Here is a 12,532-nt window from a genome sequence, read left to right as displayed (position 1 = left end):
TTTTAAAACTTATTTTGTACAACTTATAATGGTTTAGTCACGTTTCACTGTAGATTCTCTTTCCTTTTCTATCTTTTTATGAAATGTTAATTCAACGATTTCCTCACTGATATATTTATCTGGAAATAGTTACACCTTTAAATTCCTGGATAAGTTTTCAGGTTGTTGGTCACACGACAAAAAGTTGAAACTGGCGATGAGCAAAGAGTAAAACAAAACCATCGTTATTACCTTGTCACAGTTGTGAGCTCTTTGGGGCCAAAAAAAGGAAATTAACATGTTTAAAATGGGTACATTCCTAGTGACTTCCAAAAATGGTGTTGCCTTCTAGTCAAGGTTTTATTATCCTATTATTTCATACCTTAGGATTTTTCATGCAGTTACCACATAACTGTATGCTATTTTTGCAGTGGAGTATAAAACTAATACAACCTGTTCGTACTTTCTCAGGATTTATTTTTAAATTTTTTCCTAAGGTCATTTAAATTTTAAAATTTTTCCTAAGGTCATTTAAACTTAAGCACTAATGCACTAGTGCTTTTCCAACAAAAATCCTTCTTTTCTTCCCCCTTTCTTTTATCTCTGCACTTAGATACCTAAATAAAAATCTTTAGTAGGTTGATGGAAACTCATGCATTACCAACAGGATAGAGAGAGATCACCAGTAAAGGCACTTGGTCCACTTCCTCTGGTGTCTGTGAGAAAAGTAGGAACTCTGAGGCCTACTTGAAATGGCCAGCACTGCCAAACGCTCCGTGGCCTACGGTCCATAATAGGGGCACAATCCTGATACGCGTGGCCCCCACACATTCACCAGTCTCTGTTCCAGGAGCAGCCGGTGGGTTCTCCGTGCTCACATTGCCTTCTCTCTTCACCGTGGGATGAGATCGTCTTTTTCCTGGGTTCCCACGTTCATTGTGTAGTTGCCTAGACTTCAGGGCATTACTGAGTTGGCTTAGTAATATATTTCTCTTGGAGACTCTAATTAGAGAACTGGAATTTCCTTCCAGGGAACACGGTTTATTCAGTTATTCATTGGCCTTTCTGGTAAAAGATGCCACTATGTGAGGAGATGCCAAAAGGAAATTTCATGAAATCTCAGCCATCAAGAAGCTGACAGTTCAGTAGGGTTAATTTCCAGGTTGCCTAAATTCTAGAGGGTGTAAATAGTGCCAGGATGTTGGGAAATGATCTGTTTGTCCTTGAATCATTTGTCCATGAGAGATCCACTGTTCTAGTTGTTTCTGCATGCAGATTGCCACTGAGACATCCTTCCTTCCAAAAGAGTCTGTGTGGCATTTTCAGATCCTACAAATCTCTCAGATACCCCCGTGTTATGCCTGATGGGCCCAGGAGTTATTCTGCTTCTTTCTTGGCCAACTGAGGTGAGATGTTTGTGACACTCATGTCCTTATCTGCTCAGATACAACTTAAAGACAGATTTCTGGAGTATTCTTGTCTCCCTGGAGCTCCGTGCAGTGAGCATCCTGCAGATGCCTGTTGCTTCCGGTTCCCACACCTCTCAGAGGACTTGCTTCCTTCCCAGGCTTCTGCCCTAAAGCAGGTGGAGAAACCCTCTGGGATCCACTGGTGTCTCTTGCTTAGCGCCTCTCCATCCTTACTCTTCTCTCCACCTGGTCTGCGGGACCTGGTTTGTTCCTCTCTTCTTCTCTTTAATCTAATTTGTAAAATCATTCTGGAAATTTACTCTTCTGGGTCACAAAACTCAGAGATTTATTTTCTCCTGCTTCCTTTCCTGCGGCCAGAGCTCAGGTCTGACTAGTGGGTCAGGGAAAGGAAATAATTGGGAAAATCTGGGGAGAAAATAGTGGTTAATATTTGAAAAACACAAGGGTAAAACACAAAGACCATGAACACTAGATACAAAATTACTAGTCCAGACTTTTAGTGCTGTTAGAAGTGTTCAGAGGAGGGAGAAACAGTGCTAGTTAGCTGCAGAGGCAGAGTGGGTCCCCTGGAAGAGGTTGAACCCGAGCGGGGCTTTGAGGGTGATCACATTGGGGCAGCTGGGAGGCCAGAATCTTGCATTCCAGTGGAGAGAACCCTGTCCTTAGGGCCCAGACGCCAGAGGGGAAGAGGGAGCCTTGATGAGGAAGGTGGGATGATTCCGGACCGCCGTGGATCCCAGGCAAGGAGGTCAGTTTTACCAAATGGAACAGTATTTCCTAAAATGGATTAGGTTAATGAGGTGAATAAACAAATAGGTACCTCTGTGGTCCAATTCATGAATTCTTACAAATGTTTCTTACGTACCTAGGTTATGCGGGCCTTTGTAGTGGGCGTGAGGACTATGCTGTAAGCGGGGATTAGTTCCTATGCTAGTGAGGGAGGTGGATACTGAACGAGGCATTTCCAGGGCTGAACGCCACGCTAGGAGAGGTACGGGGTGTGCAGCCAGAAACTGGGCCTGGCCCCCAGTTCGGGGAGTGCCCTGGTTGGGGGAGGGGAATTTTCAGTCGGACTTGATGAGTGAGTTGGAGTTCTCCAGGCGAGGAGGTGGAAGAGTGTGCCCTTGGAAGAAGGGGAACCACACACACGCAATGGCGGGGGGCGGGGGGCGGGGGGGGGAGGGCGGGGGGCGGAAGGGTTAGAGTAGCTGAGGAGCTAAAGGATCTCCACGTGACTGGAGTGTCACATTGTCCAGGGTTTCAGGCCAGAGAAAAGATTGGATCGGTTTAGGGATTTTAGATCTTGTCTTAGGAGTTTGCATGGTGGATGATTTGTGTGTTTTAGGATCACGCTGGCTACAGTGTGGAGGGTGGATTAGAGGGGCAAGACGGGAAGCAGGTAGATCCCACTAGGTGGCTGCTACAGAAAGTCAATAGTGACTTAAGTCAGGGTGGTGGCAAGTGAAGATGTAGGAGGACAAGGAAAATGCCAGGGAGGGAGGCATGGAGTGGGGGATGGTGTGACTGACCGTGTCTTGTCCGGTGATGGGCTGGGAGGCGGCTGCTCCGAGGACCCTAACTGGCACGCTCAGGGGAGGCCTGGCACGAGCAGGGACGTTGGTGTCCAGGGCCCGGGCAGAGCTTTGAGCCCGGCCTGTGGGCCATGCGTAGTAGTTCCCTAAAGCTGCTATAACTATGTCCACAAACCACATTGCTTAGAACATGAATGTATTGTGTCCCAGTTATGGAGCCCGGAAGTCTAGAATTCAGGTGTCCGCAGGGCTAGTCTACCTCTGAAGACGCTGGAGAAGAATCTCTCCTGGCTTCCGGGAGCTTCAGGCATCCCGTGTCTTATGGATGGCTCTCCTCTCCTGTGTCTCTTGACTTCGTGGGCCTTTTCTGCAAGTCTATCCCTGTGCCCAAATTCTCCTTTTCAAAAAGACATCAGTCCTATGGGATAAAATCCACCTTTATGACTTCATCTTAACTTGACTACATCTGCAGAAACCCTATATCCAAATAAGGTCACATTCTAAGGTCCTGGAGGGACACATCTTTCTTGGGGGATGCAATTCAACTCATATTCAAGATGAGATCCAGATTATAGAGACAGATGTAGGAGCAAAGATAGAGGGAACCAGGAGGTTAAAAGGCCAGGAGTTCTTGGGAAAAAATTAGGAGGGCCTGGACTCACATAAGCCATGACTCTGGGAGTTCAAGCCAAGTGTTTCTAATTCTCTGAGGGTTAGGGAGGCTTTGCTATGAGATCTGGGCTGCAGATGAACAGGAAGAGGCAAGGACACTGCCTCCCGGAAGGGAACACCCTCTTTGATGGAGCTGTAATGATCCCCACACCGTGGGGTGGACTCATGGTCTACAGGAAGCCCATCTTACAATGCAATTTCCAAGTATTTTTAATATTGATATCAAGGTGCCTTTTCAGCTGCCACCAGGAAACATTAACCTAAAATATAATCTTGCAACAGGTTACAGCGACATCATTAGAATACAGAGTGGGGAAGTGGGAGGTAGCTGATGTTGTACTTAAACAAATAGAAGGGAATCTTGACAAAAGAGAGTTGGAAAATAATTGTCTTTCCCTTAGTGCTAATGTAGAAGGTGGTGACTGTAGATTGACACTTTCAGGGAATCACTCCCAGGGGTGGTGTATTGAGCCACCTAGTGTCCCTCCTGAGCGACCCCAGTACACTCTGATGAGCTGCTGGTCTCTTGCCACCTGGCTCAGTTCCGGTCACTTCCCAGAACGATTCTGACTTGAGGCAGGAATCCTTTCAATAGCCCCAGGTTCCCCCAAAGCAGCGAAGGATCACTGTTTAGTTGACTCGCAGGTTTATCCCAAACAGCGTCCAAGCACTGGCCCCGTGCTGCAAACCTCTACTGACCACGGGGTTTCCGGATTTGTAGCTTGCTCATCTGTGGGGTTCTCACCCTAATTATGGGGTAGTTGCCTTCAGATTTTTTAATTTACATTCACACGCACACACACACACACCCTCCCCTGCTCCCTTCTGCATAAGCCTATTTGGAAGAACCACACATCTGGCTCCGTTGGTTAAGTGGCTCCCTTGGGCTTGGGTCAGGATCTCAGGGTCCTGAGACTGAGTCTTGCATCAGGCTCTCTGCTCAGGGGCGAGTCTGCGATTCCCTCCCACTCTGTGGTCTCACTCTCTCTGAAGTAAATAAATAAAATCTTTTTTTAAAAAGAAAAGAAAGAACCGTGCATCTACTTTGGCTTTCATTTTAAATTCCCACCCAAGTCATCTGTTTAATCCTGCAGTCCCGGAGTGAGTTCTGGGATCGAGCTATGCCTTCTTCCAAGTTCCCACATGCCTATGGCCTTGTGCCCAGATCTTAGGACATTTAACCTAGATTCCCTGTTGCCATGCAGCCCATCTATTGTGATCCCTGTTCATTCCTCCTGGACCCTTCCTTGAGCTGAGAACGGAGAATGTTGCCTTACAGTTGGTCTCTCGTCACCTTGCTTTGGCGAGGTGCTCTAACGCAGGGATCTGTAAAACATTTTCCGTAAAGGACTACTTTGCAGGCCGTGTGACCCGCTCACCAATAGTCAGCTGTACTGTTGCAGCCCAGGAGCAGCCAGAGACAAGGCGCAAACCAACGGGCATGATCGTGTCCCTGAACATTTTTCGTTACAGAACAGGCCACAGGCTGCATTTGGCCCAGCAGCCGCACTTCCCTGCCCCCCGGTCTAGACCATAACTGTGCCTTCATTGCTTCATTTCTTACTCGCCCGCCTTGACCTCTCCCACCTTCACTCCCCACCCTTATGTTGCTGAGAGTGCACCCCACCGCCTCCTATCAAGCCCATCGCAGGGCGAGAGATCCCCCTGGCTATACAAGTCCGTCTGCCTGAGGCGCAGGCCTGTCTCGGTGTCTGTAGGGGCTTCTCAGGGGAAGCAGAGATTAGGGTCCCAGGTGGTTAACGCTCTGATCAGATGCCAGCCTGGCCATTTCTGCTGTTCCTGCCCTAGGAACTAGGATCCTGCCTTGGCTTTCTGACATAATCCGGGTCGCTGTTGCCATTAGTCGCTTCAGCCGACACCATTCCTTCCTCAGTCCTCGAATAAGGCTCTTTCTTTGTCCAGCTGTGGCAGCCGTGTGCTCAGGGAGGGCATGTCCGTCCCAAGTGCAGGGAAGGAATTCTTGTCTGGAATTCCCATTTGAATATATTTCAGGCCCAGTTCTGTACAATAGCATTTGGGGGAGAGTCTCCTTGGGGCTTCTAGGAATTTTTCTCCATGAGGAGAAACCCATGTCCTTCTCTCCCTACTCTTAAATATGATTGTAGGAGAACTATAGTCTCGTAGCGGTTGTGCCCACCTTGGGACGTGGGACTTTGACCAGTTCTTTAATGTTCAAAAAAGAGGGGCAGCCCGGGGGGCTCAGCGGTTGAGCGCTTGCCTTCGGCCCGGGTCGTGATCCTGGAGTCCCGGGATCGAGTCCTGTGTCCAGCTCCCTGCAGGGAGCCTGCTTCTCCCTCTTCTGTGTCTCTGCCTCTCTCTATGTGTGTCTCTCATGAATAAATTAAAAAATAATAATGTTCAAAAAAGGGAAAAGTGGAGTCTCTTCGATTATGGGGTGCTGCCCACACTCTCGGAGGAGTAGAGTATAAGCTCCATATTAACCTTTAGAAAATCTGAAATATTCCAAATTCTGAAACACATTGGCCTCAAGAGTTTTAAATAACGGCCCCTGCATCCCTGCTATAATTTGCATCCTGCATGGGGCAATGCAGTCCCATTTCTAGGGTGAGTAGCAGCCTCACACTCCAGGAGCGCCTGTTTCCCATATGCCAGCAAAGCAGCAGCCTTTCTGTGCCCAGCATCTCCCCACAGTCTCCACCGCACTGAATTCAAATCTATAAAAATAAATAAATAAATTACTGGCTACCAGCAGTGAGAATTCAGGGGTAGCTTCTCCCTCAGAATCTATTTGTTTTTCTGAAGAAAACCCCACATAAGGGGACACCTTGCTGGAAGCCTTCTTCAAGGCACAGCAGTGGGAATGCAGCAAAGCAGTGCGGGACCAGAGGTCAGCTCGCTCTCCGGGCCTGGCGTGCAAATCACACTGAGTGATAACATGTGACTTCTCACTCTCACTGAAGCTTCTCATTTCAACACATCTCTCCCATTTTACCATAAAAATCACTGTATCTTCTTGGCTGATGAAACTCTGTTTTAATAAGGCCTATGGCCTTCGGGTGGCTCACACCAAACCTCTAAGAGCAGTAAATTGCATCTTGGAAATGCAGGCTTTTTGGAAATGTGTCTGCATCAGGACTCTGGGGGATTTACATGCAGAGGGATTTGCAAGGTTTGCATTTTTCATTCATTAAGACTGTGCTGCTGCCAAACTTCCCTTCCTGTTAGTCACACGGGAGGAGGGCTCAACCCAGCGGGCTGGTCATAAATTACTGCGCGGCTCAAGGCACCCAGATGTGGGACCGAGGGGGCCGTAGATCTCGGCACAGGTTTTGTGAATAGTTTCTGAGAAATCCAAATGTATTGAAAAATCACATGTTTACAGAGGAATGAAAGCTGCAGACTATCTTCAGACTCAGCAGGCCAAGAATTCAGCTTGTCCTTTATCTAAGCCAGTGAGAAACCCAGGGTTAGAGGACTGTAAATAGTCTATTTTCGTAGCATTCCATAGGAAAATTGCTACAATTAAATGATTCTTTAGTCTTGATCTGTGGTTCTAACCCCCGCCCCCCACCGCCGTTTCGTGTATCCCTTTCAGAATATGAAGACACCCCTGGGCCTTCCGACGGGGATTTGACGGGGATCGCCCACCGTGGTGCGCACAGTTTCAGAAGGCTCGCGGGTTCCAGGCTCACCCGTGACTCTCAGCTCAAGAAGCTCCTTGCTGGTAACAGTCATGTCTACTCGTTGTGTCTAATTATGTCTCATCTGCATAATATTGCTCCTGTTTTCGCCTAATACCCTATTACATCTCGGAAGTTCTAGCTTTTCCTGACATGAACTTACAGTAAAATACATTTCTATTTTTACAGTGTTCTTTTGAAAAGTCCAAGGTATGTATTTAATTAAAAATGCAAGATTTTCCTTTAAGAAGTTCTTCAAGGTGGGGCACCTGGGTGCTCAGTGGTTTGGTTGAGCATCTCCTTAGGCTCGGGGCTTAATCTCCGGGGTCCTGGGGGGGAGTCCTGCACCCCGCTCCCTGCGGGGAGCCTGCCTCTCCCTCTGCCTGTGTCTCTCATCAATCAATAAATAAAATCCTTAAAAAATGCATTTCTGCAAGGTAGCATTACTCCCTTGATACAGAACAGCTAGGGAAGGGGGGTCGTCCTCCCTGGCTGCACAGGGGCCTGGAGCCACCTGCGTTAGGCAGGGTCGAAGGTGCTGCTGTCGCTGAGCATCTGCCTGCCAGCCGTCGCCGCCCCTCAAGGCCACCGCGGAGGGGCCTGTCCTGTCCCCACATCCCGGGTCCCCGCGGCCCGGCCTCCCCAGCTCCAGGGCCCTCAGGTCCTGGCTTCGGGCGCTTGGCAAGGGAGATGCTATCCCCACTGTTCATTTGCCAGGAAAGGTCAAGCAATTGGCTTAATGCCCTGAAACCCCTGACGTGCAGGGTCGCGGCCTGAACCCAGAATGTTCTGACTTCAAGACTCTCGTGCTTGACCGCTCGGTCCTCCGCTCCCCTTGCGCTGGCGATGGTGCAGAGAGGCTCAACGTGGGCAAGGGACATGGCCCCTGGCCACCTTCCCACCTGCCTGCGAGCTCCCGGGGCGTGTGGCCGAGGAGCTGCCTGGACCCACGCATCTGGGCGGGTGAGCAGGTGCACTCACTGGAGCTGATAGGGTGGGACAGGTGAGCAGAGGCGTCCACCGGAGTGGATGGGGTGGAGCGGCCCAGGGCAGGAGGCGGACCCACGGGGGGAGCGCAGGCCGACAGGTCACCGAGCAGGAGCCCAGGTGAGGCCTGCTAGGCGCCGCCCCTGTGACCCTGGTGCCCCCCCCGCCCCCGCCCGTCCCTGCGGCCCAGCTGTGACCCTGGGGGGCACCAGGAGGACCGTGCCCGACCCTGGGAGCACCGGGAGGACCGAGGGCAGAGGCCCCCCCACAGCTGATGGTGCCCTAGGGGGCGGGGGGATGGGGGGTGGGTGCGGAAGGCAGGGGTCGGCCCCCCCTGCCCTCCTTGCCCTCCCCGCTCCCCCCGCCCCACTGCTCCCAGGGACTAGGGGGCCCTGGGCCCCTGTGCACCCAGGAGGCTCCGAGGCCATTCCGCTGTGGCCACACGCCAGCGCCTCTCCAAACACCAGCGACTTTTCTAGAAGAGCAGGTAGAGGCCGCGCTCTGCACCTTTTGCTTTGACTGAACATCAAGGGCAACACTCCGGGGCCCCGAGGCCGCAGTGACTGTGGCTGGACGTGCTCGGGCTAAGGCAGGACCTAGCAGCATCCCACAACCCCGAGCAGGTAGCAGGTGTGAACAGAGATTTTGACCACTCTGCATTGCATAAAAGGCTTTGCGACATATACTATTTAACGAAATACTTGTTCAGGGGAAGCTATTCCATTTGGTTCTGGAACTTGGGGACGTCCCATGGCTGCCTTGACTCCAGTGGGTTTTCTTGGCATTATCGCATTTCTAGGCAGGACCTTGTTTCTGGAAACACTAAATCTCTTTATTTGGAAGAACTCACAGCAGCAGAAATCTCACCGAATCGAAACTGAATATGTTAGGTCAGAGTCTAACAAACCTCCACGCGGGGACTCCAGAGGCCCCCCGGCTCCGCGGGGGTGAGGGAACATTGGTAGAGGCAACACGGAAGCCTGAGCCCACTCATCGTTCGAGTGGCGCCCCGTCCCTCAGTTCACTGTCCTTTTGCAAGAGGCCGGGCCCAGGGGCGCTTTGGAAGGCCTGCTCGGGCCGCGGGAGGGGCCGGGCGCACTGGGAGCCGGGCACTTTGCCTCCTTACCACGACCGCGTGGGCTGCTTCTTGCTCAGACGAGTGGACACGAGGACGAGGCCGCGTCCGGAAGACTCCGGGCGCTGGAGGGGAGCTCCGGCCCGGGACGACGCAGGCCGCGGACGGCGGGGAAAGCAGGTCGGGACGTGGGAGGGTTTGTTGGGTTTGCTTGGTTTGGTTTGTTTACTTGGGCTCCACGCACAACATGGAGCCCTACGGGGGCTCTCGTGGAGCCCTCAGGACCGTGAGAGCAAGACCTGAGCTGAGGTCAGGAGTCTGATGCTCAACTGCTGAGCGCCCAGGGGTCCTGGGAGATGACAAGTCTGTGGACCCAACATTACCTACTTCGCCGTGTTGCCCGGGAACCTACTGGTTGGAGTCACCCCTGACCTCAGGGAAAACCTGCGAGCGTCTTGTTCCTCGCTCAATGTCCGAGTGGCTTAAAATAAATATTGTAGCTGTTTTGAATTTTCCCCTTTCTTGTAGTTAATTAGAAGGATCTGATGGAGGAGAGTGCTCCTTTGCATGAAACGGGCTCCGGTCCTTAACCTGGTTCTGTCACTAATGTGCTCTGGGATGCTGAGCCTATTAGCCTCTCCGAACGCCCTTTTGTTTCTTTCCATGTGTAATAGAAGAGGCCACAAGCCCGTCTTGCAAGGTTAATGTGAGAACTAAATAAAACAGCGTGTGGCTGAAGGCTCCGCGGGATACCTCGAGCGCAAACACTACATTTCTTCCCCGTAAGGCTGCCTTTCCCTTGCAATCCCGGAGGGACAGTCACGGTGGGGAGCAGGCCTTGGGGCATCCTCAGGGGCCCTGCAGGCCTCCTCGGCGCAGCCCACACCTCGAGGCCCGAGGCTGACTCATTCTCTCAGGGGACCTGGGAGCAGCAGAAACGGCCTTGGGTCTCCGCCAACTAGAGCAGATCCTTTCCAGAGCCGCCGAGGCCCAAGGCGTCTCCCTGGACTCGGACCAGCCGTGAGTGGACGAGGCCCGGCCTCGCGGTAGTTTCCAGAGAACTCAGCCAGGGGCCTCCCAGGCCTGTGATGCTGGTCCCTTCTTCCTCAGAGCTATTTCTGTGAAGTCATCAAGGCATTTTGAAGCAGAAAGTCCTCACGGAGAGGATGTTTCCCACCCGTATTCCCGCCCGTAACACATCGGCCAGGCTCAGAGTCCTCTGCACACTCTACCCCCTAAGCCTTCACGAATTACCGCTCAAGCCGGAAGCAGTGATGACTTATTTGTTCGTGTTCCTTAATTGAATGTCTTTTGAGATGAAAAAAAAATCAATAGCTATCCCAGCAGCCGTCTAATACATTCTAGAATTAACTGCAGCCTCTCTCATTTGCATGGTTAAAAGCACTTTCAGAAACCATAGGGATAAGGAGAAAAAATAACTGGGGACTTACCATGGGTTGACGCGTACATTCATTTTGGTGCTTGTCTTCGGGATGGTCAGAGTTTCTGAGACGATATTTTTAGTAGATGTGTCAATTCCTTTACTTTATGGCCAACGTCTTGGCAAATATAGTTCACGTGACCCAGTGTGAGGCTGTAAAACGTGTTAATGGCCCATCTAAGGTCAAGCTGGCTCCCCCATGAAAAGGGATCAATCCTGGGTCCTCGGGACACGGAGCGTGCTCCTGGGGGAGGAGCAGGGAGGGTGACCCCGTCCTCCTCCGTGGGGTGCCCTCTGGAAGGCTGCGGAGGCTTATTTTGCTCTTCAGATCGTCCTTTCAAGTTTTTCCTTTTTCTTTTCTTTTTCACGTGGCTACTTCAAAGGGGAGTGAAGGCTGGTAGCCTGTGGATTGGCGGGGCCCCTGGAGCCTCTGGGAGCCCTAGCAGGACCCAGACGGGGCTGTGAGTAAGGAAGGTGTTGGCCAGCTCCTCTCGCCTGCGTGGAAGCTCTTGCCTGGAGTTGGTTTTGTCTCTTCCTGCTTCCGGGGCCGAGGTCTGAGTGTGGGTCTGTAACGATGATTCCCAAAATGCGGCCCGCAGGCCAGCTGCATCTGCATCATCAAAGCACTGGTAAAAATGCAAGTTCTCAGGCCCCATCCAGGCCTGTGGAACCACAACTCTGGGGGGGAGCCCAGGAGGTCCTAACAGGCCTACAAGAGGACGTGGACGCAGGCCAAGCCGGAGAGCCACCGGCCTGGGTGGCTCAGCCTACTTCTAGGCTCAGCGTTGATTGAACTGGGGGGGCCGGGCCTACGCAGCTCCACAGGGGGCACCGGGCCCAGGGACCCTGTACCCCCCAGCCCTGCAGCGCCCTGAGGACCTGCTGCGGAATCGGACTCCCGCCCCATCTGCTTCTTGCAGGCGGTGTGGACACCAGCCCTGTGTTCCAGAGCCAGGCCCCCCCAGCCTCCTGCCCCCCGGCCACTGTCCCCGGCCCGACCACAGCCTCCTGCCCACTGCCTTGGTGGCTCTTGCAGGGCCTGATGCTCGGCGGACAGTGGAGGCAGCGCCCTGGCGCTCAGGCCCCCCAGGACGGCTCTGGCTGCAGGACCCGTTTGGATTTCTCAGACTTGAGACTTCCCATCACCGCGTATTTAAGAGGGGCCGCGAAGTGAGCACGCGAGGCCCCGGAACTACAACAGCTCTTTGCTAGGGAGCTGAGGCCGTGGGAAGGAGGGGGCCTACGGAGAGAGACCTGGGGTGGATCCCGGCTCTAGCCCCTGCCAGGCCGGCGGCCGGGGGCAAGGGGCCCAACTTCAGCTCGTCAGCTGCATACGGGGATAATAATATCTACGTCCCGGATGGAGCTGACATGATCGATGCTTAATGGTGATTTTTATTAAATGGTGTTAATAAAAAAAATGGTGTTAATAAAGTGATAAAGCCAAGGTTTTTTCAAGTTGGAAGTCTTTTCTGTTTGGGGATGAATCAGATATTTTGATGTGTTTTCTCACTTTGGTTTTATTTCTGCGATATCATGTTTTGGGGTCAATATTAATATTCTTCTTCTGTCAGTGAGCACATACGTGGACCAGGCCCCGAAGGAGATGGGGTGTAAGGAAAAGGCCAGAATAGGAAGTAGCAGGCGCTGGGAGGGGCCGACCCGCTCCGAGGCTGGACGGCTGTGCCCAAGTGCTGACTGTCCCGTCTCGCGTCTCGAGAGCAGGAGTGCGGCCCCTCATCCGCCCGCAGCTT

General features: G+C 52.2%; 1 long non-coding RNA gene across 6 annotated transcripts in view; it reads left to right on the top strand.

Annotated features, from left to right (window-relative positions):
* Positions 1-12,225, top strand: part of LOC129504380 (uncharacterized) — a 29,660-nt gene extending 17,435 nt beyond the window's left edge. For 4 of the 6 annotated variants that reach the window (XR_008663343.1, XR_008663342.1, XR_008663344.1 and 1 more), the window contains one exon: positions 7,191-12,225. This is a non-coding gene — a long non-coding RNA (uncharacterized LOC129504380). The remainder of the gene's footprint in view (positions 1-7,190) is intronic. The other 2 variants (XR_008663346.1, XR_008663345.1) reach the window with 2 other exon arrangements.
* The last annotated feature ends 307 nt before the right edge of the window (positions 12,226-12,532 follow it).

Source organism: Nyctereutes procyonoides, unplaced genomic scaffold (genome assembly GCF_905146905.1).
Source record: "Nyctereutes procyonoides isolate TBG_1078 unplaced genomic scaffold, NYPRO_anot_genome, whole genome shotgun sequence".
In the NCBI taxonomy this organism is placed as follows: Eukaryota; Metazoa; Chordata; class Mammalia; order Carnivora; family Canidae; genus Nyctereutes; species Nyctereutes procyonoides.
The sequence above is the reverse complement of the archived record's forward strand: the minus strand, read 5'-3'. Positions and strand labels throughout refer to the sequence as shown.